The 24,415-nt window shown below is 53.0% G+C and overlaps 1 protein-coding gene across 3 annotated transcripts in view; it reads left to right on the forward strand.

The window, feature by feature from the left end:
* Positions 1 to 2,051: 2,051 nt before the first annotated feature.
* The window catches only part of ST3GAL1 (ST3 beta-galactoside alpha-2,3-sialyltransferase 1), an 85,807-nt gene continuing 63,443 nt past the window's right edge, over positions 2,052 to 24,415 (forward strand). For all 3 annotated transcript variants that reach the window (XM_059901427.1, XM_059901426.1, XM_059901430.1), the window contains exon 1: positions 2,052 to 2,342. The gene's annotated coding sequence lies outside the window, so the exon portion shown is untranslated. The remainder of the gene's footprint in view (positions 2,343 to 24,415) is intronic.

Genomic DNA, 24,415 nt, shown 5'->3' on the forward strand with positions numbered 1-24,415 from the left:
CCTTCTAGTAGGGAATTTTCTCTCTCTCCCCTGCCCCTTTAATCGTTATCTCTTATACTGCCCTGAATCTCTCTTTTTTTCTCCTTCAACTCCCAGAAGTCTTCTGCATACCACCACCCCATTCTCTAGGGCAGGCCTCCCCCAGCTGTGGGCAGGGACCTGGTGCTGGAGAAATCCACCATTCACACAACACACTTTTATTGAGCACTTACTGTATGCTAAGTAGAGTTTTTAGTGTTGGACATATATGAATTCGCTTAGTCATCACAGCAACCTTGTGAGACGGACAGTATTAAGCCCATTTGCACAGATGAAGAAACTGAGGCACAGAGCTAGTAGGCTTAGGGATTCTGAAACTAGCCTAATTTTGTTGCAGGAAGGGGGACCCCTTCCAGGGCCCGAGAGTGGGCTCTTAGTCTAACACTCGGAAATAAACTGTCCGAGGAGACACACGTGCTGACTAAGCAAGCGACTTTATTGGGAAGAGGAACCCGGGTGGAGAGCAGGAGGGTAAAGGATCCCAGGAGGACGGCTCTGCCACGTGGCTCGCAGTCTTGGGTTTTATGGTGACCGGGTTAGTTTCCGGGTTGTCTCTGGCCAATCATTCTGATTCAGGGTCCTTTCTGGTGGAGCGGGCTTCGCTCAGCCAAGATGGATTCCAGCGAGGAGAATTCTGGGAGGCTGGTAGGCCGTGTGGACTGGCATCTCCTTTAGACCTTTCCCCGATTCTGGTTGTTGGTGGCTTGTTAGTTCTGTGTTGCTTACCAGGACCTCCTGTGGTAGAATAACTCATGCAAACTGTTACTGTCTTTGCCTGGCCAGGGCTGGTGCTTTCAGTCAGTGTTTCCCCTAACAATTTCACACATCCAGGGAGTGGCAGGTTCGAACCAAGAAGTCGGGTCCAGCTGGTCCTTGTCTGAAGCACACACTACACATCCCTCTGATGAAAAGCGAAGGAGCTCTCTCCGACTCCACTGCAGAAGGCTGACCTCTCCGACTGGGGCAAGGGAAGCTGAAAGAATTAACTGACCCCTAGGCCAAACTGTGCCTTTTTCCTCTTAGCATTCCTCAGGAAAATTGTGAAAGAGGACAAATCCCAATAAGAGGATAAGAACTGTAAAACCAGATTTTTTGGTAACGCCTCTTAAATCGTGTGTCCTGCACGTAGCCCTAGGACTAGCATTCTGCTATTGAGCAAGACGCCTCCAGCGCCCACACTTCCCTGTAAAGAAGGAAGGGCAAAAACCGCGCAAACCTGACCCCGAAAGGGGGCCCGGTCCTCGAAGCCCCAGCCCCAGGCCGCTTTGGGGCTGGCTCCTGCCTGGGGTCCGGCTGCCGAGAGCTTGACCAGCTCTGGATCACGCTGCAGCCTCCGCATTTGGGAGGAAAAAAACAGCGGCGGGCCCGAGGGCCAGGGCGGGGGCCGGGCCGCGGTGGCGTCTCCGCGGCTCTTATCTGGGCCCCCGCCCGAGCCTCACCGGCTCCCTAGCCCCGCTCCTCCCCTCCCTCTCCCTAAATCCCACCGCGAGTCCCGCGCTCTTAGAGGAAGGGGGTGGCTTTGCCCAGCCGCCAGCAGGGGGGATCGGCCCCTTCTCGCTACCATGCACCCGACTCGGGCTCTTCAGAGCACCGCCACGTCCTCTCGCAGGGCGCCGTCACCTCCTCCGCGGAGCTGATCCCCCGGGCCCCCTGGCCTCTCTTCCCCAGCCTTCCCACCCTGAAGGCGGCGGCCCCGGCGCGAAGTGTCGCCGAGCCGTCCCCGCAGAGCCCCTCTCGGGGCGGCGATCCGGTCCCCGCGCCCGAGCCGACAGCGGTCCACGTGGCTCGGAGCTCTATATTCGGCTCGCAGGCAGCCCAGAGCTAGGGGAAAGCCGACCGAGTCCGGGAGGAGGGAGTGACGCGGGAAGAGCGCCGGGCCGCGAGGGGCGGGCGCTGGGCGGAGGAAGGGGAGGGCCACGCGCAGGAGAGGCGCCCGCCCGGCTCCGGCGCGCGCCCCGGCTCCTGGCCGCGGCCGGCCCCTCCCCGGCCCGCCCGCCTCCCCCTCCCGTTACACCCGGGGGAAGGTGTTCCCGAGACCGCTCCCATCCTCACCCCGCCTCCCCGCTTCCCCGGCTCCAGCCTCCGCCGGCGGAGCTCCACTATGCCAGACAGTTTCGACACTTTGCAAAGACAAAGACCAGAGGGAGGAGGAAGAGGAGGACGAAGAGGAAGAGGAGGAGGAGAGGAGAAAGGGGCGATGTGAACTGGGAAGGGGGCGAGTGTTCGGGACACCCCCTTTTGATTCTCCTCCGAATCCCCTCATCCCCCGAAGCCCAGGAAACTTTCGCGTGTCTCCGGCCGCGGTGAGTGAGCGCGCGGAGCCGGGGGTGCGCGGGGGGCTGCATCCACCGGAGTTGGGGCTCCGGCAGTTTCGCTTGTGTTCTCCGAGTGGAGGGGCGATTGTCCGCGCCTGGGGACAGAAGTGGTGGGGAAGGATCCAGGAGGGTGTGACAGGAGGGTGGAAGTGGGTTGAGGACCTCAGGTGCCGGGAGAGGGGAAGGCAGATGTAGGCAGACCCCTTCCTTAGCAGCGGTGTCGCCAGGGTCTTTGGGAGAGGAAGGAGGTCGCAGAAGAGGGTCGGGCTCAGGGGTTTACAGCCGTTTCAAAAGCAGCTGCTGGGTGCTCAACGGGGAGCCTACACCGGGTCTGGGGCAGCGGTCCCCGGGGTGGCCCCAGTGACATTGCACTCGGCGCCGGGCTGGCATCTCCCCGGTGGGGGCCGCCAGAAGGCGGAGTGGCCAGCGGGGTCGCCCTCCGGCGCTTTAGAGCGGAACCAGGGGTGCTGGGGCGCGCGGAGGCCGCCCAGTGATCCGGTCGGGCGGCCGAGGGATGGTATCCGGATCGTGCTTCCAAATCCGCTGCGAGCAGGCGCAGATCGAGGAGGTGGCCATCGCCCCCGGGGACACCGCAGGCCCGCATTGCTCTGGATACGGTGGGGAGGTTGGCACCCGGGACAGGACGGCTGGACGTGGCGTGGTGGGCAGGGTGGGCGAAAGGGAGCGTGGCGGGGGTGGTGCCCGTGGCGACTCGAAACTCTGGGTCCGCCCCAGTCCCGGTAGGCGCCGCAGCTGCTGCGAAATAATCTCACAAAAGTTAGCAACTTGTTTGCGTCTCGGGTGTGTGACCCGCGCGGCGCAGGGGCCGCTCCTGGGGAGAGCGCAGGAGCAGGGAGCGGTGCCACCGGGCAGAGCGCCCTGATGGGGGTACAACCTGATTCAGAATCGGGACAGGGGCGCAACTTCCAGCTCCTCTTTTCACTAAGCGAGAGTGTGTTTGAACTTGACCTTGCGGGAGGAAGCGCGGCTGAACTTGACGTGGGGATTGAGGCTGCTCCCCAGCTGGGCGCCTTCCCTGTATCCCGCGGCCTGGTCTCCTGGGAAGGGTGTTGGGATCATCTGGGCTCTGTTCTTCCGCCGGAGATCTGAGTCTCTCCTCCCTCCCACGCGAGGGTCCCAAACCGCACCTTCCACGCGCGGGGCTTGGTGGGGTCGCTGGGCTGGCGGACACGTGCCCGCTCAGAAGTCTGCGTGTGGTTGGGGGCTGGGCGGGTTCTGCGTGTTCCGCAGAGGGAGACAGCTTTGACCCTGAGGGCAGTGACCTGCTCGCGGCGTCGTCGCTGCATCAGGCATCCGCCGGGTTTTCACGCGCCCACGTCCGGGGACTCCTCGCCTCTTCCGGCTCATCCCCTTCCCGGGTCCCACGCCACGCGGATTTGTGCAGAGATAGTTCCCCAAGGAGACAGCGAGCACCCGCTCCCGCTCTGCGGCTGTGTGTGTGCCTGTGTGCGCGTGTGTGCGCGTGTGTGTGTGTGTGTGTGTGTTGAGGTGGCGGGGGGCGGTACTCGCCAGCGGGGAAAATGAGGTCGGCGGGGAACGAGGTTGTACAGCCGTCGCGCCTGGCACACAGTAGGTACGAAGGCTGTCTGAAAAGACCTCTTCGAGGGAAGGCGCTGGCAGAGGCCGGGACGTCCCTTGCCTCTTTCACCCCACGTTTACTATTCATTTCGCATCCATCTACCCAGCCCAGCGCTTTTGGCTTCTAGACGTACCTTGCGCACCTACTACGTGCTGGGCTCAAAGATGGGCTCTTCTTAGACGCTGGGGCGAAGCCGCCAGGTTTTCTTTCCCGGGAGCTGCGGGAGAGCGTTCCCGACGTTCGGAAAAGGCAAGGTGCACTGCCCCCTGCCGACTACTCTGGAGATTGCCTCTTGGCTCCGAGGCTGGAAGGGGTGCGGCGGCAGGGTGCCTGGGGTCGCTCCCTGCACCTCCGGTTCCTACCCCCAAAACACCATGGCCCGGCCTTTTTCTGAAATCCTGCGGTTAGCTGAAAAGACCGACCCGAGAGTTCACCATAACATGCCCCGATCTGGGGGCGGAGTGGGGGTAAAATGGGGTCATTGCTCTTACCTTACCAATATGTTACCCAAGATAAATATTATATGTAATTGAGTGAGTGTATGTGTATAAGTAGATATACATATGTATGTTCACATACTACATATGTGTATGTATATATTCGCATGCTTTGATTTCAAGTCTGGGGGAAAGGAATTTCATGATAAGAGAAATTTATTTTGCTGACTCCATGACCGAATAAGTAGGGGGTCCTTTCCCGACCTTTGAACGATCCCACACGCGTGGGAATATGCTGTCCCTGTGTTGTGCTAGGCCTGCATTTGCTGTCTAGGTCTGCGCTGGGGCAAGGCCAGGGCCTGGGCCCCAGCAGAGTCTTACCTTCACTTCCCTCCGCTGGCTGGGGGTTTACCACCCCCCTGGAGCACTGGGGTTAGAGAAGAAAACAAGAAGTGTTGCCAGAAGTGATGGCGGAGGAATTTCTTTAAGGGCTGAAGGTTATGCTCCTGCAAGCTCTATCAGCAGACGGAAGCTGGCTCTTAAGCAGCCTCCTGCTGACTTCAGGACTGTTTCCACTTTGGAGGTACAGGCCGGGCGCTCCCCGGCTGGGCTCACCAGCACCTGAAGTCCTGAAGTCGGGGACCTGCCTAGTACTGGTCGTCGGAGCCTTCGGTGCCCCAGCTTTGGTGGGCTGGATCCATCGGTGGGCCGAGTGGTTAAGGGTTCCTCGGAGGTCCTGGGGCCTCGCGGGTGCGTGGGACTCTGTGCCAGGTGGGTGTCCCTCTCCTCTCTCCACCACCAGCCCCAGGAACATCACCTGGAGACAAGCTCTCCGCAGCCCCATAGGAAGGGGTCCCTTAATCTTCTGGTCAGTTAACTCTGTCTGAATCCGTTGCTGACTCAAAGGCATTATATTTGGACAGGGCTTTTGCTTTGAAGGATCTAAACCTTAATCCTCTCCTAGGTCCCCTCCCATACCACAAAAAGCAGCCAAGAAAGCAAAAAATAAAATCGACCAGTTACCTTGTCCGTACACGGATTCCCAGCGAGTTCTCCGTATGCACCTGCACACACACGCCACAGGCCGGTGGAAGAGCTGGCCTGGTCACAAAGAATTACTCTAGAATAAGGCTTCTATACACTTTGGTCAGTTATGGAACCCTGTGGAACCTCCAGCACTGCCAACCCCCTTGCAGAGCGGAGGATCTGGGCGCTCTCTCCTGCTCAATTTGGCCCCAGGAGCCCAGCCTTGGGCCCCAGCAAGAGCCTGCGTTCTAGCCCCAGGGCCAGCGCTCAGTTATGTGACCACTTGACACCCAGACTGTTTGAGGCTCTGGGTCTGTGTCACGCTGGGCAATGAGAGGTGTGGAGCTCTGCTGACATCACCTCGGGGCCATTAGAGCCTTTCTTTGTGAAGACAGTGCCCCCCTCCCATGTGCTTTTGCCTCCAGCTCCATCCTCAGAATGCTCCAGGCATCTCTGGCATCACAGACAACCCTAGCCCACCCCATGCCAATTGTGTACCCCCTTTCACTCCTGGAGCTTTGAGAAGCCCACCCTCACTTGGCAAAGTTATTCTCCAGCAATTCTCCAGCATTGGGTATGGAGACAGGGCCCAGAAGTTTCAGGCTCTGGGGTGACATCTGTACGGACTCTCCAATGATGCATATTGCAAATAGGAACCACAGGGACCTAGGTGGTTCCCACTGTAAGAGCTGAGATGTTCTTAGAAATCATTTTGTTCAACTAACTCTTTCATTTTTTGCAAAAATACTGAGGCCCCGTGGGGAGGTCACAGGGACCTGCAGTGACAGAGCTGATCTAGACCGCTGGCTGGTCTCAAACTTTAAATAGATTAGCTGTCTGGGCTCCCCCTTCTCCAAGCCCACTCATTTCCATACACTTATGTCTCTTTTTCATTGTTGGAGACAAATATATCCTTGGAGATGAAGCTAAATCCGGTCTCTGTACCCTGACACTGAATTAACTCTCGGAGACAGAGCTTTGGGTGAAGTAGAAAAGAATAGCTTTATTGCCTTGCCAGGCAAAGGGGGTCACAGCGGGCTAATGCCCTCAAAACTATGTGTCCCAACCTGGAGGGGGTAGTGAGAAGTTTTATGGTAATGGTTCAAAGAGGGCGTGATCAGCTGGCGGACACTCTTCTGACTGGTTGGTGGGGAGGTACGTGGGAGTCAGCATTATCAACCTTCTGGTTCCACCTGGTTGGACTGTCTCGGTTGAACCAACATTTATTAGGAACTTATTGTGTCCCAGGCACCATGCAAGGTGCTAGAACTATAGAGATGGAAGGACATGTGGTCAGTCCTTGTCCCCTCCATCCCCACCCCGCCAGAGGTCACAGTGTCCTGGGGAGGTGCATGGGGACATGAAGAGTTACTCTACAGTGGGGTTTGCACTAGAGCAGAAATATGCACTGGCCGAAGCAGGGTTTCAACAGAGAAGAGAAGGGATTCCTCTACCTGGAGGACCCATGGAAGGATTCATTGAGGAGACAACCCATGGGTACCTTAGGGAATTCTTCCAGGCATAAGTCAGACTGCAGGAGAGCAAGAGTATTTTCTTGAATGCATAGAACTGGTATCGAATCAAAGTGGCGTGTGCCCTGTGTGCGCAAGAAAAATAAAGTAAAATAACAGAATGGCCAGAGGTTTCTTGTGCATGGTTCAGCAGAGGGGAGGGAACTGGGGATTTTAGGGGTTCGGTGCTTTGGCCCCCGAATCCTGCGCTGATCTCCGGTTTGCTTCTGTGGGATTCACCGTTGCTACTCAGCCAGAGTGCAGGTCCCTGGACTCGGCGATCCTCCAAAGGCTCTGGGCTTCAGAGTGATGGCGTGTAAGAATGCCAGTGGCTGCTTTGGCTTTAAAAAATAAAATTCGATGCTTTCTCTCTATTGCTCGTCCTTAGACGAGTATCAGGTTGGAGGAGCTGATTTGGGAGAGTGCAGTGAAATGGCACAGCAGGCAGCGTGGGGGGAAAGCGCCCAGGTTTTCAGGATCACGCCGCCCAGGTCGAGCTGGGTGAGCTCGGGCAAGCCCTGCACCTCCGTTGGCCAAATCTGAGATGCCGGTGGGCGATTATCCCCCCAGGAAGTGGGCCACTATGAGGATGAAGCGAGGTCATGCGTGAGAGGTTATTGCCTGTGGGGCTGGGCTCCCAGAGCCTCCCGGGACCCAGTTAACAGTCTGGTTCCAGAGGGTTCTAAGAAGAAGTGCTGCTGGCTGGAGATACTGCCTCGGGACAGAGCATGTGGGAATAGAAGAGGTGACTGGAGGTGGAACGTTTTGGAAAGCTCATGGAAAAACACTTGAAATCCTAGGCTGCCTTTAATGTTCAATGGTGGGTAAAAAAACCTACCCTGGAAGCAGCAAGGCAGAATGGCTGGGTTGGGGTAGTAGCATTATTTTCTCATTCCTGCAGGTTGCGTAAGCTTTTAAAGTTTTCTTTTTCCCTCGGGCATGACCCGGAGAGTTCCCAGGAGCGGTGGCACCTGGGTTGGGGGAGAGGGATACCCTGTGCCCAGAGCCTATCCTGGCTCAGGTGGCGTGGCAGGTCAGCAGGCCGTGTGGCATGTGTCGAAGTTGAAGGCACCTGGAGTGGACTCTGTAGTGGTCAACCCAGGGACAAGTGTCAGAGAGATGGCCCCGGTGTCAGGATATTTCCTCCCGTTAGGGGGACCCCTGGCCCAGGATTCAGAAGAGCTCCACCCTAGTCCTGAGCCTATTCCACCTCCTGCCCGTGACCTTGGGGACATCATTTGTCGATGGAAAAAAAAGGCATAACCTAAAAGTCGAGGTTGATAATTATGGTTTTTTTGGTGGACTTCCTGAGGACTTCAAGCCGGGGAGACAGCTTCTCAGATAGCTCTGAGGGGCTGCTTCAAGTAGGTCAGGGGGGAAGCAGGATATAGAGGGATTTTTTTTTTTTTAATTATTTAATTATTTATTTATTTATTTATTTATGGCTGTGTTGGGTCTTCGTTTCTGTGCGAGGGCTTTCTCTAGTTGCGGCGAGCGGGGGCCGCTCTTCATCACGGTGCACGGGCCTCTCACTATCGCGGCCTCTCTTGTTGCGGAGCACAGGCTCCAGACGCGCAGGCTCAGTAGTTGTGGCTCACGGGCCTAGTTGTTCTGCGGCATGTGGGATCTTCCCAGACCAGGGCTCGAACCCGCGTCCCCTGCATTGGCAGGCAGATTCTCAACCACTGCGCCACCAGGGAAGCCCTATAGAGGGGTTTTTGCCACAAAGACCAGGTAGTTCGAACATCAAAAGATTACCATTAATGAAAGAAAACCAGACATCTCAAGTGAATGAATTTGGCACTTTTCTGTGTATGGGAAGATGCAAGAGTCTGGGCTCATTGAAATCATTCCTTTGATGTGCACCTCAGCTATCTAGGGCCGGTATCCTGTTCTTTCCCATCCTGAGTCCCCCTCAGGATGTACCTTTAGGGCTGGCTGCAGGGTCTGAGGGTTTGTTGCCATCCTGAGTTCCCTCAGGGGTGGCTGTGGTGGCTTGATGGCTGCAGCATCCTTTATTTGCTGATATGGCAGGCAGCATTTCTCATTCACACGCTTAAGCTCTGAATCTCCATTTCCTCAACTAGTAGAGGGTAATATAAATCCCCCAAGACAGGATGAGGCTGATGAACAGGCCTTCTTGATTATAAACTAAGTAACATCTACTTCTTATTAAATGTTTAGTGTGTGCCCAGTGCAGTGGCAAGTATTCTAAACTTCAGATCATTTTGTGTTCCGGTAGAAAAGATGTACACTCAGATTGAGTGGAGAGTTTAGTAAAGAGTGTTTACAGAGCTGGGAGCAGTATTTAGGGAAATCAGCAAGGGATGTAGCAGTACCTGGGCCCAGTGACCACGCCCCACCATTCCCATCCCCCCCAGAGGAGGCAAAGGGAGGGATGGGCGAGAGGAACCAGGAGAGCACGGCAGTAGGAGCTGATAGAAGCTTGTGGAAGAGCCTCCCCCTTCCCCCTGGCAGGGAGGGGGCAGGAGGATACACTCTGCCACCTGGCTCTGTCCTGCCTGCCCCCCACAATCCCTGTGTCACCAAGAGGCGAGCGCTCCCAGTAGCCAGACGCCAAGGGCTTCCTTGTTGGAGCCTCTCGAGGACATGACAAGATGAAGACAGGTCACCTCCGCACTCACAGCCGTTGGCATCTGACCCTCTTTGGACCTCCGTTCGTCTCTTCTGTGTGCTCCACTGGGATCAGGGCCCTCCCCATTTTGTAGACTTACCCAAGGTCACATGGTGTTGCCCACACCCAGATCTTCTGCGTGCCTGGAATTACCCTCATGGGAAGTAGGTGACTCCTGGGGAAGGAATAAGCCCACACTTCCAGCCGCCTCGAAGCCCCATCACACATCTTCCTCCGCTCACCCTTTGGAGCGCCCACCACCCACCCTTCCCACCTTGAACGGTACAGGTGAGGAAGCTGAAGGTCAGTCAGGTGAGCAGGTCCACGTGGGCTTAGGATATGGCCTCTGACCTTGGTGGAGCCACCTCCCTTCATCTTGGCCCCTCAGGGCCTTGCTGTCTCTACCTCGCCCCCTTCTCCCTCCGTCCACTCGGCTGAGTCTGAGAACAGTGGCAAAAAATCCCATAAACTGAGTCTCAGCATCCCCATTAGATCCTAGAGTCAACTTAGGGAACCAAAATTTTATCATCATAACAACACAATACAACACAGCACAACATAACACAACACAGCAGCACATAACAACCACAACTGCCATTTACAGTTCATGCAAAGTAAGTATGGATGAACCGGACCAGAAACAGACTTGGCCAAGAACCAGCTTTAGCATTGTTAGGAAGCCAGAGAGTACCACCCCCAGGGGAGGCTTAGAGGATCAAGGTGGGGTTCTGCTGGTGAGACTCAGGTAGGCAGATAACAGTGGAACCTCCAGAAAGGAGCTGTCAACCAATAACTCAGACATTTTGCTAGATAATTTCCCTGCTATTTAATTATTTTGCCTGTAAATGATTTTCTCCCAGGGGAGGGAGTCAGCTAGTACATGGAGTTAAAGTCATAGAACAACTGCATGAATAGAGTTTAGGAGAAAGGAAAGAGGAGAGAAGAAACCTGCAGGCAGTCTGGGAACAGGGAAGCTTGCCTGCACATTTTTGGGGGTGAAGTGATGAACTGTCAGTGAGCAAAGAGGTCACTGTGTGTGTTCTGTCCTTGAGTAGGATTTCAAAGACTACAGTTTCACTTGTTGGATTTTCTAGAAAACCCCGAGAGTTCAACCTTGGAGCCTAGTGATAGGTGGTCTCTGGGTTCCCCTGTGCTCAGGGCCTGCCATCAGTACTTCTACCTCCACTGAGCTAAGATGTACACATTCCCTCCTCAGTTAGAGCTGATCATTTCTTTAATATTAGATCCCTCGTCTTTATAACAGCCCTGTAAATCACTGTTTTGTACTTTTTTCCTAACCCATTTTACTGATGTGGAAACAGGCTCACAGAAGTGAAGCCACTTGCCCAAGGCCACATAGCTAGAAAGCGGCAGAGCCAGAATTCATGATTGTTCCATATCTGCCCGAAGCCCAAGATCTCCGGCAGCATGCTGTGCGATTGCCAGGATCATCCTGTGTCTCTAGATCAGGGGAACCAGGAAGGGGGGCAGCTGCCCCAAGAGGTGCAGCTATGAAACACATCATACCAGGTATCTGTTCCCAACCGTAGCCTAAGACATGTGCCATCCCACCCGACAGGCATGACAAATGGACCCAAGTTCTGTAACATCCTTTTTGGAAGGAGGTTCTAATTTTTCTCCACATGCTATTTGCCGAGGCCTGGGGCTCCAAGCCTTTTCCCTGATTCACCATTTGGGGCTGGTTGGATGGGTTTATTTAGCCCTCGATAGTCTGGCTGGATTCTCAGATCTCCGTGTGGATCCCTGCATTGCTGATTGCAAGCACTCATCCTTTGACTTGTCTGCATAAGTTGAATTCAGAGAGCCCCATGGTGCCTGGGGATTGAGGAAGGACTGAGCAGGAAGGCTTGGTATAAAGTTTGTCATCAGGGAGTGGAAACCTACCCAGATCCCTAGACAGGTGTCTCTCGGGCAATCTGCTTCAAGAAAAATGAACAGTAAAAGTTGCTGTTGCAACACTGAAAACTTGCCTTTTAATAACATCTTCACAGTGGAGAGAAGTGTTTGTTGTTCCTGTTACTTGAAAACGCTGTTAATCCTACCACCTGGTGGAGAGTTTGATGAATAAAAACTGTTGCTTGGGAAACATGTTAGTTGCCACCAACAAGAATGTCTTAGTGGGGAGTTTCCTGGGTGTTTCTGAAGCATGTCCTTAAATTTTAAACTTCAGTCTTTTGGCAAAAAAGGAAATTAAAACGAAAAGGAGAGATTAGAAGGTAGTGCGCTGTGCACCACCACCTGAGGGAAATTTCAAATGAAAAACACACCTTTCAGAATGGTTTGAAGAATTGGTTCCAACATAAGGGCCCCTTCTATTTTTCTGTCTGTAACCTATGAAAGGGAACAAACTGAGCTAAGTGAAAATCATTCGTGAACTACAGGATTATAGAAATTAAACTGATGTCTCTACAATGCCAAACATCCAAACAAGGAGAAAAAATGTACTGGCCCTGGGGACAGTTTGGAATATCAGAATACCCCTGCATCATTGGGAGGGAACCTGCCTCTGGGATGGAGTAAAGGGGTTTTCCCTTTTTCTCTGAACATAAGCTGTAACCGTTATGGGAGAGGCTGGGAGGAAGTTGTGTGTGAGTCGATTAAATGACAGCAAGTTACAAAGGTTGCACATTTAAAGAGCGTGAAATCAGAAGGAATTGTAAAATCCAAGCATTTGCAAAGATCCTTAGCAGCGCCCTTGTTCAACCTTCCTCTCCCAGACTTCAATTATTTATCGACAGAGTCATTCACTGATTCACTCAATAGAAGTACTGGCTCTGCCACTTCCTTGCTGTGTGGCCTTCAGTGTGTTTCATAACCTCTCTGTGCCTCCATTGCCTCATCTATAAAATATGGATGATAATAGTACCTACCTCCTGGTGGGTACTAAATTAGTTAATACTTGGAAAGTGTTTAGAACAGGGCCCTGCAGCGTGCCTGCTTTAAAGTGCCTGCTGAGTACCTGCTACGATCATCATCATCTTTCGAGTTAGGAAATCCCTTGCTCAGCTTCCCACTGAAGTTTCCTCACTTCAACTCTACAGTGTGGTTATTCCTCCTCTGCTTGAATGCTGCCAGTGATAGCCAGATCTCTGCCCCACACAGTGGCCCTCTGACCTCTGGACACCTCTGTGGATTAGAAAGCTCTTCCTCATACAGAGCTTCCAACCATGAGGACTTCCTGGAGGAGGTGGTAGGGTGGGGGTCTCCGGAGTTGTCTAAATTTAAGGCTGGGAAAGTTGGCTGGCTTAAGGAGCTATGGTGTGGCCCCTGGACACTAGTGGTAGACGAGGTCCACCTGAGACTTTGGACATGACATTTTAGCCATTCCCTGCCCTGTATTTCACTGCTAAGACAGCTCAGACGGAGGCCTGACCCGTGTGATTCCTCAGCCCATTAGCAGGTAGAGCCAGGGCGAGAAGCCAGCCCTTCGTTCAAGGCTGCCATGGCCGACTTTCACCGCTGGCTTTTCCGCCTGACTTGGGCAGCTCAGGGTGTCCTAGAGCTTCTGGTGCCCATCTGCACGCCAGAGCAGGGGACACGGCAGCAGGCACGAACCCGGGTGCCAGGACTCCTAGATGACCCCACTGGGCGGGCCCCCTCCTCTAGGGACCCCCATCGTGTCTACACCTCTGCCTCCCAGACCACCCCCTGACCCCCAGTCTCCCTGAGACCTCCCTCTGAGCAAGTCAGGGTTGGCTTTTGTGAATTCTGCCATCTCTCTGCCCTTTTATCCTCCCCGAGTTTCTGCCCAGGAAATAGTGGACATTCTGGACTCGTTTAACCTTCTAAACAGGGCTTTTCGGTCCTTCTTGTTAACAGTATTTCGACAGTTGAGAACACTGAGGCTCATGGAAGTGTCCCTCCGGGTGGGGACCGGTCCCCTCCCAGCCACCCCCGCCCTGCCAGTGTCTGACCTCACGCCATCCACGTTCCTCCCCCCCTCCCTTCACATTGTTCTGAGAATCACATAAGAGGCTGAAAAGAATGAAGTCCCTCCTTCACTAAACCCTATTTCGGGGGCTATAAACAGGACACAATGGTGGCACTCGGGTCACATCCACCAGGGACAGAATCCGTGTGATGCCAGCATGTCCTGCAGCCCAGGGTTTTCACGGTCAGCACAGGATTCTTCCCTCCCTTCCTTCCTTCCTTCTTCCCTCCCTCCCTCCCTGCCTTCCTTCCTTCCCTCCCTCTCACTCTCCCTTCTTTCTTTTTCTTCCTTCCTTCTGTCCCCTCATCCACAAAATCTTGTCCCAAAGTACATAGTTAAGCCTCCTTAATTAGGCCGTGGTTGCCTAGAAGACAAACACATGCGTATTTCACGATTCTTCCCAGTTCTGGCGGACACAGAACAGTGCCCATCAGGAGGCCCCGGGGGAGGCTGCCCAGCCTGTCAGCATCTCCCTCCTCTGAAGGCAAAGTCAGTGTAGCCAACAGGAAGGCCACGAGGGCACCTCTCACCCGGAGGCCAAGGGGGCAGAGAGGTCAGCAAGGACCAGGGGGAGGTCAGGTCCACTGTTTGTTAGGTCTGGGGCAATTGCCCTCTGTGTCCAAGCCATGTCAGTTTCCCCACTAGTGCCCTGGGGACACCACCACCCATCTTTCTGGCTGAGAGTTGAGATAAATCAAGCAGGAGAGGGTTGGGGAAAGCCCCAGAGAACAGATGGTCTTCAAGCTGGAAGATGGGTGGGAGCTGCTGACAGTAGCAGTGGGGGTGGGAGAGCCAGTGCACGGGGGACCCTGGGGAGCAACCCACAGACGGAGCCGGGGCACCTCCCCAGTTGTGTGGTTGATGGAAGGAGGAAGAGAGGAAAACAAGGCACCCACTTGGGGGGTCCTAACCGTCCTGCCTTCTTCCAGTCGTGAGGAGTGATCAAGGTGTCTTTTCCTGCATGCAGAAGGAGATTTAGCCAGACGAGGCACACAGTGATGCTAGAATGTTCTTGAAATTCATATCTAAGTGATGCTGAAGAGTCATCCTGCCCCCATTGTCAATTCCACCGCCCACCACATTTATTTAACCGTGGATGGGGTCCTATTTCAGACACTTTCCTTGCCGTTACTGCTCACAAAATGCCACTGGCCCAAGTTCAGAGGAGGAAGCAAGAATCTGAAAAGCTCATTAACTGGTACAAAGTGATGCAGCTACTGAACAGGGCAAGCTTGCAGAGAGTACCTGTCTGCTGGTTGACATTTGATCAGATGGCCGTGGGAGACAGTACTGTCCCAGAACAAAAAAAAGAGCAAAAGGTGGGGGAGCGTTTGTCCCCACGGACCTGGACCTGGGGTCTCTGGCCCTCCAGCAGCAAGAAAGGCAAAATACGTGGGTGGACGGCTACCTCCTTCACACCCAGGGAGCTGTGCTTACGGTGTGTGTCACTGATGGAGTCACGTAACGTACAACAGGGTGTGCAGAGATGCGTGTGGTGGAAATGTGCATCTGTGTGTGATGGCCGGTGTGTGTGTGTTTCCGTAGGGGGTGGCATGTGGCCGCTGTCCAATGCTTGCAGAGACCTTGATCAGGTTGAAGGTGTGATTATGGAACTGGGGAGAGGGCATTTCCTCTCTTGCAGTGGAGTTTTCCCCGGGCGAGCGACTTACACACAGAGGCGTTAACGTGAACACATTTGTACCCCCAGCACCCAGCAGAGTATATGCAGAATGTGCGGTGGGTAAATGCTAGTGTCATTTGTGCATCAACAAATATCTCTGAGATCTGTTATGTGCCAGACACTGTTCTAGGCAGACAAAGACCTAGGGAGTTCACATCCTAGCAAACAGTGGGGAAAGGAAGGGATTGGCCGTGAGCAGGAAAAAATAGCAGGATGGGGGGGCCGGCAGGGGGGACCCCAGGGGAGATCACAGTGTAAGTGTGGTGGTCCAGGAAGGTCACTCTGAGGAGATGTTTATGGAACCACGTCCCACTGCTGATAGGAGAGAACAAACGGTGAGGGTGGGGAGAGCAGGGGCTGCCGATCAAAGGACAGGCAGGGGACTCATTTACTCTCCTCCAGGGGCTGTGGCCTGCCCCCTGCAGAGCCAGGCCTGTCTTCTCCAGTGCATCCTTTCAGGCCTGAAGAGTCACATGCGTGGGCTCTCTCCCTCAGAACTCAAGCATTTCCTCCCCCAAAATAAATGTTATCAGCTGGGCCACAGACAGACTGCAGGCCAAGGCATTCTGCGTAGCTAAGAGCACAGCCTGGCAGTCTTTAGATATGAAAATGGACAGCAGTGGAAAGCCTGGTGGAATTTCTGTTGCTGATAACCTTTAAGAAAAGAGCACTCGTTACAGGAATGAGGGTTGTTTTCCTGAAAGAGAGGAGCCATTTTTGAATATCTGAGAGGCTGTCAGGTGGAAAAGGATTAACTTGTTCTGGGCGATTTTGAGGAGGGAATCCAAGTGGAATGAGTGAAATTAACAGATTTCAGTTCACGGAGTGTTTTCCCTCTCATCCCCTCATTCATTCATTCATTCATTCATTCAGCAAACACACCTAGGTGCCCGGCACTGTGCCGACACTGGAGGTGTGACAGAATAAGATAAGGGCTGTGTCTTCAAGATGTTAATAATTTAGTGGGAGAAACAGACGGATTAACATATCAGTGATATGTCGAGATGCACTTCTGAGTTCTGTGACGCCTGAAGCTAATACAATTTGGGAGTTCTCTTTAAGAAGAAGAATACAAGGTTAGGAGTTTAAAATGCAAGCACTAGACTAATGGGGAGCCACTGAGGGCCCCTGGTGCTTACCCTTCCTTGGCCTGGCCCAGGCCTCCTCTGGGAGAGGTGGGAGGGCACGAGGGTTTGTTTCCTGCAGGAGGCTGGATGAACACTTGGCAGAAAGGCTGGCAGTGGGAATTCTGGAATTCTGGTGGTAGGGCAGCCTCATCTTCTCGGTCCCCCGAACCCTTGTTCTTGGGCTAAAGACCCTTTTTCTCTTAGCACTGCTGAGATTTTCTTTTTTTTTTTTTTTTTTTTTAAGTTTTTTTAATTTATTGATTGATTGCTTGATTGCTATGTTGGGTCTTCGTTTCTGTGCGAGGGCTTTCTCTAGTTGCGGCGAGCGGGGGCCACTCTTCATCGCGGTGCGCGGGCCTCTCACTATCGCGGCCTCTCTTGTTGCGGAGCACAGGCTCCAGACGCGCAGGCTCAGTAGTTGTGGCTCACGGGTCTAGTTGCTCCGCGGCATGTGGGATCTTCCCAGAACCAGGGCGCGAACCCGTGTCCCCTGCATTAGCAGGCAGATTCTCAACCACTGCGCCACCAGGGAAGCCCTGCTGAGATTTTCAAAGGTGCTTTCCTTAAAGTTCTGCAGGCCGACCTTGTGATCCCACTTCCGGGACAGTGTTCTGTGGAATCGCCTGGCCTTCAGGAGCATAAGTGCTGGTGGAGTGGCTGTGAGCACTTACGGAGGGCGCACCGGGGCTCATACACTCTCCTGACAGCCCCCAATATTGACACCTTTAACCCTGAAGCCACCCTGCATGCCAGCTGCTGACATTCTCCCTGTTTTACTGATGATGGGACCAAGGCACGGAGTGGTTAGGTACCTCACTCACAGATGCACAGCTAGTAAGTGGAGGAGCCGGGCTTTCAAGCTACATAGCCTGCCTCCAGGGCTCCGTGCCCTTGCTACATTGCCTCTCCAGGGTCCTCGCTGCTTAACTCTTTTCTAGCAACACTCTGGAAACATCCGGAGGGGCCAGCATGGGAGAGTGGCTACAGTACATCCGTAGAATGGGCTAATAAGCGTTTGATCCATACAAAGAGTTCTTACCAGCACGCTGAAATGCTTTGATTAGGTGCGAAGGTGGGATACATAAGAAATAACACTGTCAACAGCGTTAGCAGTGCTTGACCCCCCTCTCAGCCTTTGTACCCTCTCCTGGATGGCGGTTATAACGGCTTGTTTCGTTCACGCATCCATTCAGTAGGTTTTAACTGAGACCCTGTTACGCGCCTGGTACTGGGAACACGGCGGTGACAAACTCAAGCATGGTTTCTGCTCCCCTGTTGATTACTTATTGCCCGGCTTCTGGTTGCACAGTCTGTCTGTGCTTTCTCCCTCTTTGTTGCCCTACGTGTACCTTCCCGAGGCCCTGATGGGTCCCCGGCCCCAGATCCAGCCCCGCCCAACACCTGTTGCCTCATTTGTAAAATGAACCAGGGACCCACAGACCTCCTGGACTTCAGAGTGGCTCTTCACAGTTGTCAGCGGGCATACCTCACATCATTACCATCTTCTAGAAAAGGTCAGGCTCCCGACAGCTGCAGGGAGTGCCCTCCTCCCTGGATGTTCAAAGATCCAGCCTCGGTGGACAGCCGGGCTGGAAGGGAGGAAGCAAGGGCCCTAGATTCCAAAGAAAAAGCTTCAGGACAGCTCTCCGGTTGCCAGCTGTGCGTCCTTAACCTGCTGAGCTTTGTTCTCTTGATAAAGGGGGCGAGTCCCACCCACCAGGGGAGATGGACCCCACGGGGACATGCAAGCTGTAGCAAGTTCAAGGCCCTGGAGTGGGGTCCGCCTGGCAGGCACCGGCGTCTGTCCCTCTCCAGCTCTTGGGCAGGCATTTTGCTTCTCGGGGGCTCAGATTCCCGGTCTATAAGACAGGAGGCAATCACAGTACCCCACCTACGAGGGGTTGTGAGAATTAAATGAGACGATGATTGTAAGAGCTGGGCATGGTGCCTGGCCCATAGCCAATGCTGGATAAGTTATAGCCGTGTTATTATTACTATTACATTAGAGCTGAGCCGCACTGGTGCGACATGTGTGAGCTGTGAGGGTAGGAGGGAAAGCTGTCCAGCTACAGCAAAGACATCTCTTCCGTGAAAGGACAGACATCCCAGGGGTAGCTGCTGCGAACGGGCCCGGAGGCCTTGACAACACCAGTGTCACAGGAAGAGGGCATCCACCCAACGCAAGGAAGTTTACTACGTCCTTTTAGGAGCCAAACCCACAGACGGAGTCATCCTCAAAAGATTAATTTATATTCTAATCAGGCCCAGCTGATAAGCATTTGGGCATTTACAATAGCCTTTGTTCCTGAAGGGTATCCAATTGTGCCTTTCCAGCTTGCAGTGACCATTTCCCTTACAGCCTCGGGACCTAGTCCAAATTCCATAGCAGGACGGAAAAGGCCACTACCACCGGAGACCCCGCCCAGGTCCCTGGCCTTCTCACTGCTCTCTGGTTCTTGTGGTTCTTATTATGATTGCAAGATGCACCTCGGCAAAGGCCATCAGGGAACTTCGAAAGAAACCCAAGGGTTATTGGCCGGAGCCGCACAGGGAGGTGGAGGTGTGCACAGACCTGGGGTTCTGCATTTACTGGGGCCAAGGTTGGGGGCCTGGTGTTTTGCAGGGTCACTCTTTACTGGCAGATTTAAAACAGAAGAGCGAGAATTAAAGCGTGGGAAGGGAGAAGCAAGGCCCCTCAAAAGGTCAGTTATCTAGGCTACCCAGGGCTTTCTAGAAAGAGGAACTTCACGGGTAAGGCCACCTGGCTCTTTATGTAGTTGTGTAGCTGTGGCAGTATGTTTATTCGAGATGGGTGCCTTTCAAATATCAGATACCTCGGCAATTAAAAGCTTAATGTCAGGCACTTACATTACAATCAAAAAAGCTAACTGCCAAGCATTTACACTACAGATGCATAGATAATGGTGTGGCTATAGATGCAGACTTAGATGCAGATGCATCCTATGTTCTCATCACCCTAAATAACGTTCACCCTTAATGAAGTAACTTTCCCGTCTCCAGGACTTGGACTCTGCGGTCTGCATCTGCTCTGCTCCTCCACTTAGAACACCCTTCTTTTACTTTCCTGCTTCAATCTTCTCTCCTTCAGAACTCAATTCCAGCATTGTCTCTTCCAGGAGTCCTTCCCCGCTCTGCCCTCTACGTGCCCCAAAACACCGTGTGTGTGTGTGTGTGTGTGTGTGTGTGTGTGTGTGTGTGTGTGTGTGGCTGGCTTTCATCCCACTGACCCCACTGCTTGTGGTGCATGGCCCGTGTGCGTGTCTGTTTTCCCTGTTGGCCGGGGAGCTCCACGGGGAACAGGAATGTGAGATTCATCCTTTGTGGGGACTTACTGAGAAGCCACCTGGGCCGGGTGCATCTCTGCATCTTGAGGGCCGAGAATGGGCATTTGAACGCGGGCATGGTTTGTCCACTTGTCTCAGCCACAGAGAGCCAGCCCCGGCTGTTGGTTTGATCAACACGATGTCCAGCTAGCTGACCTCTCTGCTGAGCTGGACACAGGCCTGCGCCTCTTTGGGGATCATTTCTCTCTCCTTCGGCCCCCCTCGGGCCTCACTCAGCCTGCCACACTTCCTCTGCCTCCAACTTTTGGAGAACTGGAGATGGGGGATCCCACGTCTGGAGGCTCATGGCTCTTTAACGTTGGGACTGGCCACCATCTCTGTGTTGCTCACAGCTCGGCCTGCCTGCTTGCAGAACACCTACTATTTATAGATCTGCCTGCCTCCGCCTAAGTTAAGCAAGCATGTCCTGCCAGGATAGCCCACTGCCCTTTTGGGTCTGGACCATGAGAAAGAGGAAGAAGGACATGGGAGGGACCCAAAGCCAGCCAGTCTGAAATGCATTTGGCCAGCATGTCCTGTGCACTGCGCAGGGAAGAGAGAGACACGTCAGCATGTGGCTCAATGGCCTTCATGTAAACACTTTCTCACAGGCGCTAAAAATATCCTCATTGCTGGGGGATTGGCCATCAGAAAAAGAGAAGGACGGACGGGAAGGCCTTTGGGGGCAGGGGAGATGGATTTCTTCCCTCTGGTGGTTGGATGTATGGAATTGGCTCCCTGTACCAACCACAGGGAGCCACAGCAGGCAGACAGTCGCTTAACTGGGACCTCCTTGAGGGCAGGGGCCACCTCCTTCCCCACTGAGTCCCCGGTACCCCAGCCAAGGAGGTGGCACTCAGTGAGTGTTTCTGGAGTTGTCCTGAACAACTGTCATATCGTGTGGCTGTGTAGTGATCCATCAAGTGGCAGTACCATATGACTTAGCCGTCTCTGTGACTGCATGTTTCTGTGTGATACGTGTCCGTGTAGATCATCATCATCATCATCGTTATTGTAAACAACGCTGCACTGAACATCTTCCTGCTTGTAGCGTTTTCCTTCATTTGGACTGTGTCCTTGGGATAAATTCCCAGGAAAGAGGTCCTTGCCACCTATTACCAATTGTGACTTTGTCATGGAACCAAGAGGGGAAGGCAGACGGGGGACAGGAGCTAGAAGAGACTTTCTGCTGGGACTGGGGGAAGAACCAGTGCAAAGGCCAGAGGCAGCAGCAGTGGGATCTTGTGAGGGCGAGCGCATGTGCTCTCAGCTGGGTCCAGCGTCCACCCACCCCCCAATACACGCACACACACACATTCACCCGCACTCACACACATAGGGAGAGGCATGTTGGCTGTCATAGCACCTGTGGAGTCTTCTGGCATTATGTAGATAGCAGTCAGGGATGCTATACATCTTGCAACATGGCCAGTCCTTCCCTGGGCAGGAAGAATAGTCTTCTCCAAATTACCAAGATGCCCTCTTCAAAAACCCCGAGGGAGGACTTCCCTGGCGGTCCAGTGGTTAGGGCTCTGCGCTTCCACTGCAGGGGGCGCAGGTTCAATCCCTGATTGGGGAACTAGGATCACGCCTGCGCGGCACAGCCAAAAAAAAAAAAAAAAAAACCCAAGGGAGATTTGGTATCGAGTAGCATAGCAGCAGTTCTTAAACTTTTTTGTTTTCAAGGCCTCTTTACACTCTTAAACATTACTGATGGTCCCAAGTAGCTTTTGTGTCTTATATCTTTTAACGTGTATTGTGTTAGTTATTAAAATTGAGAAATTCTTTACATATTTATTACTTTAAAAATAATGATAGGGACTTCCCTGCTGGTGCAGTGGTTAAGAATCCGCCTGCCAGTGCAGGGGACACAGGTTCGAGCCCTGGTCTGGGAAGATCCCACATGCCGCGGAGCAGCTAAGCCCGTGCGCCACAACTACTGAGCCTGCGCTCTAGAGCCCGCGAGCCACAACTACTGAGCCCGCGTGCCACAAATACTGAAGCCCGCGCGCCTAGAGCCCGTGCTCCACAACAAGAGAAGCCACTGCAATGAGAAGCCAGCGCACCGCAACGAAGAGTAGCCCCTGCTTGCCGCAACTAGAGAAAGCCTGCACACAGCAACAAAGACCCAACGCAGCCAAAAAAAAAAAACACAATAGAGAGGGTTGGTACATGATGAAAAAGGTTCAAATTATCCAGAAGTTGTAATAAATCTAAATACATATAAAAAAACAACAAAAAAAAGATAATAAGTCCATCACATGGTAACATAAGTGTGATGAAAACGAGCTACTTTCCCAAACAAAAAAGAAAATTAGTGAGAAAAGTAGTATTGTCTTACAGATCTCCTCCATGTCTGTCTGAAAGGAAGTCAGCTGGGTCCTCAGTCGGCTGTTGCCTCGGCCTGCGCTGAAATCCCACGCCACTTGCCTCTGGGAAACCCCTGAGACTGAAAAAGCAAATGATGTCTTATTATCACTATGAAAATCGATTTGGTATCATGGACTCCCTGGAAGGGCTTATTGACCCCCTGGGGTCCCTGGAACATAATTTACAAAGCACAAGTAGAAGGTTAAGAATATGGCTTTGCAAGCAGGCTGCTGTGGGAGGAGGGGAGGTCACGTCTCAGGCAGAGCCATGTCCATATCCTAGGAATAGAGTCACGTGTATTCACCCACATCCTGCTAAATAAACTTGGCCATTCTCACACAATGAGTTAATGCAAAATTCCACAAACAATGTGAATATTCATTTACTGGACAGTGGTACCAACATCATTTTTTTAAGATGTCAGTATTGTCCAGTACTGTTACTAAGGCAACAGCTCTAAGCCTTCTAATTTCTCATTATTTTGGGGAAAAACCCACAAAAAGAAGGCAGGTAAACTCAATAATTAACTAGTTTCTAAACAAAATGTTTGCCATTCCAGTGTCAATCTTGTGCTCTGTTCCAATTTAATCATTAATCTCTACCACAGTTTTTCACCCTTTTATTGGTTCGGTGCCCTTGAGCAAAAGCCCAAGAGAGTGAGACTGAAAAAGCTAATGATGTCTTATTATCACTATGAAAATGGTTTTGGTGTCATGGACTCCCTGGAAGGGCTTATTGACCCCCTGGGGTCCCTCGTACATAATTTACAAAGCACAAGTACAAGGTTAAAAGTATGGCTTTGCAAGCAGGCTGCTGTGGGGTGAGGAGAGGTCACATCTCAGGCTCATCTGCATCCAGTTGGGTGACCTTAGGCAAGATATGTAGCTTTTCTGTGCTTCACTTCCATCCTCTATAAAATGGGATAATAGTACCTATTTCTCCGGGTTATTATGAGAATTAAATGAGCTGATAGGTATGACGCTCTTAGAGAACAGTGCCTGGTACTTATTAAATGCTATGTATCCATACATATGGACATACATGGTATATGTGTATGCATATGTGTATATGCATACATATGTTCTATACGTACGCTACATGTATGTATATGTATACATGTTATACTGTATATACACTATATATGTGCATATGTGTATGTATACATATCATACTCTATACATAAAGAAGCCAATAAAAAACAATTTTAAGTCTCTACAGCAAAAGTTACCCATTTCACTTCATTTCTAAGAATCTGAATCTTAAACAGAGCCGTATCTTAGGGCAGCATTTCTGTCCCCTCACGCCGGTGGGGCACTGAGGGGACAGTCACATTGTGTTCAGGGTCTGCCTCGTGGAGCACGACCAGCAAGGCGGGACCCGGACGAGAGCTCAGCTGTGGGGCGCGGGGGCCGCGTGTCTGTCCCAGCTCGTGCCCCCTGGGGCCCCCCCCCCCATGAAGGGCTTGGTGACAGCTCCCAACTGTCCTCCTCATTTTCCCTTCCTCCCTTTGCTGGTGAAGTGACTGTCTTCATTTGGCCACCTGATTGAGGACATCCTGCCGCTGGGGCAGAAATCAAAGCAGGAGCCCCGGTGCCTGGCCCCAGGGGTTCCCCAGAAACCCCAGGCTGCTCCTGACGGCTCACGGGATGCTGTGTCAGCGGCGCGCTGGCTCACACTGGGAGTGTTTTCCTGAAATGCTTTTTGTCTGGCAGCTCTCAGCGTGAGCTTTACAACGGCATATGCGTTCCCTTAGGCTTGGAAAATACACATCGGTTCAAAAAAGAAAACAAAGATAAAAGGTCGGCGTGGATTATCCAGCCATAGCTTTTGAGCACGTGAAGAAGGAATGGACAGGGCCGGGGGAGGGGGGGGGTCTCTTAATAAAGCACTGGCTCCTTCTCTTCCGCCTGCTTTATTCGTTGATTCTACTGACAAATATCGATTGGATGCCCCCTTGTGCCAGGCAGGGTGTAGAAAGCTGAGGCTGCCTCGGTCAACTGACTTGACAGCAATCCTTTGTGAAATGTACATCTCGGTGGGGATGACTTCTGATAAATGACCAAGTTAGCAGATAGATTCAGGGGTCTGTAGGAAGATGGGAAGTGCTGTGAGAGAGAGCGAGAAGCTAGGAGAGGACTTGGGAGTGCTGCCGGTGGAGGTGATGGGCTGGCCACACTGAGAGCAGAAAGGTGAGCAGAGACCTAGAGGCAGTGAGGACCTGATCCAGGTGGGCAGCTGGGGGGACAGCCGTGGCCAAGCCCTAGACTGGGAGGAGTGTGCCTGGAGAATCCGACTGGCAGAGTGAGTGAGGGGCCGGTAGATGGTCAGGGGGGAAAGGGGAGGGCCGATCGTAGGGGCCGCCTTGGCCTTTGGGTGAC

This window comes from Balaenoptera ricei, chromosome 17 (assembly GCF_028023285.1).
Source record: "Balaenoptera ricei isolate mBalRic1 chromosome 17, mBalRic1.hap2, whole genome shotgun sequence".
NCBI lineage: Eukaryota > Metazoa > Chordata > Mammalia > Artiodactyla > Balaenopteridae > Balaenoptera > Balaenoptera ricei.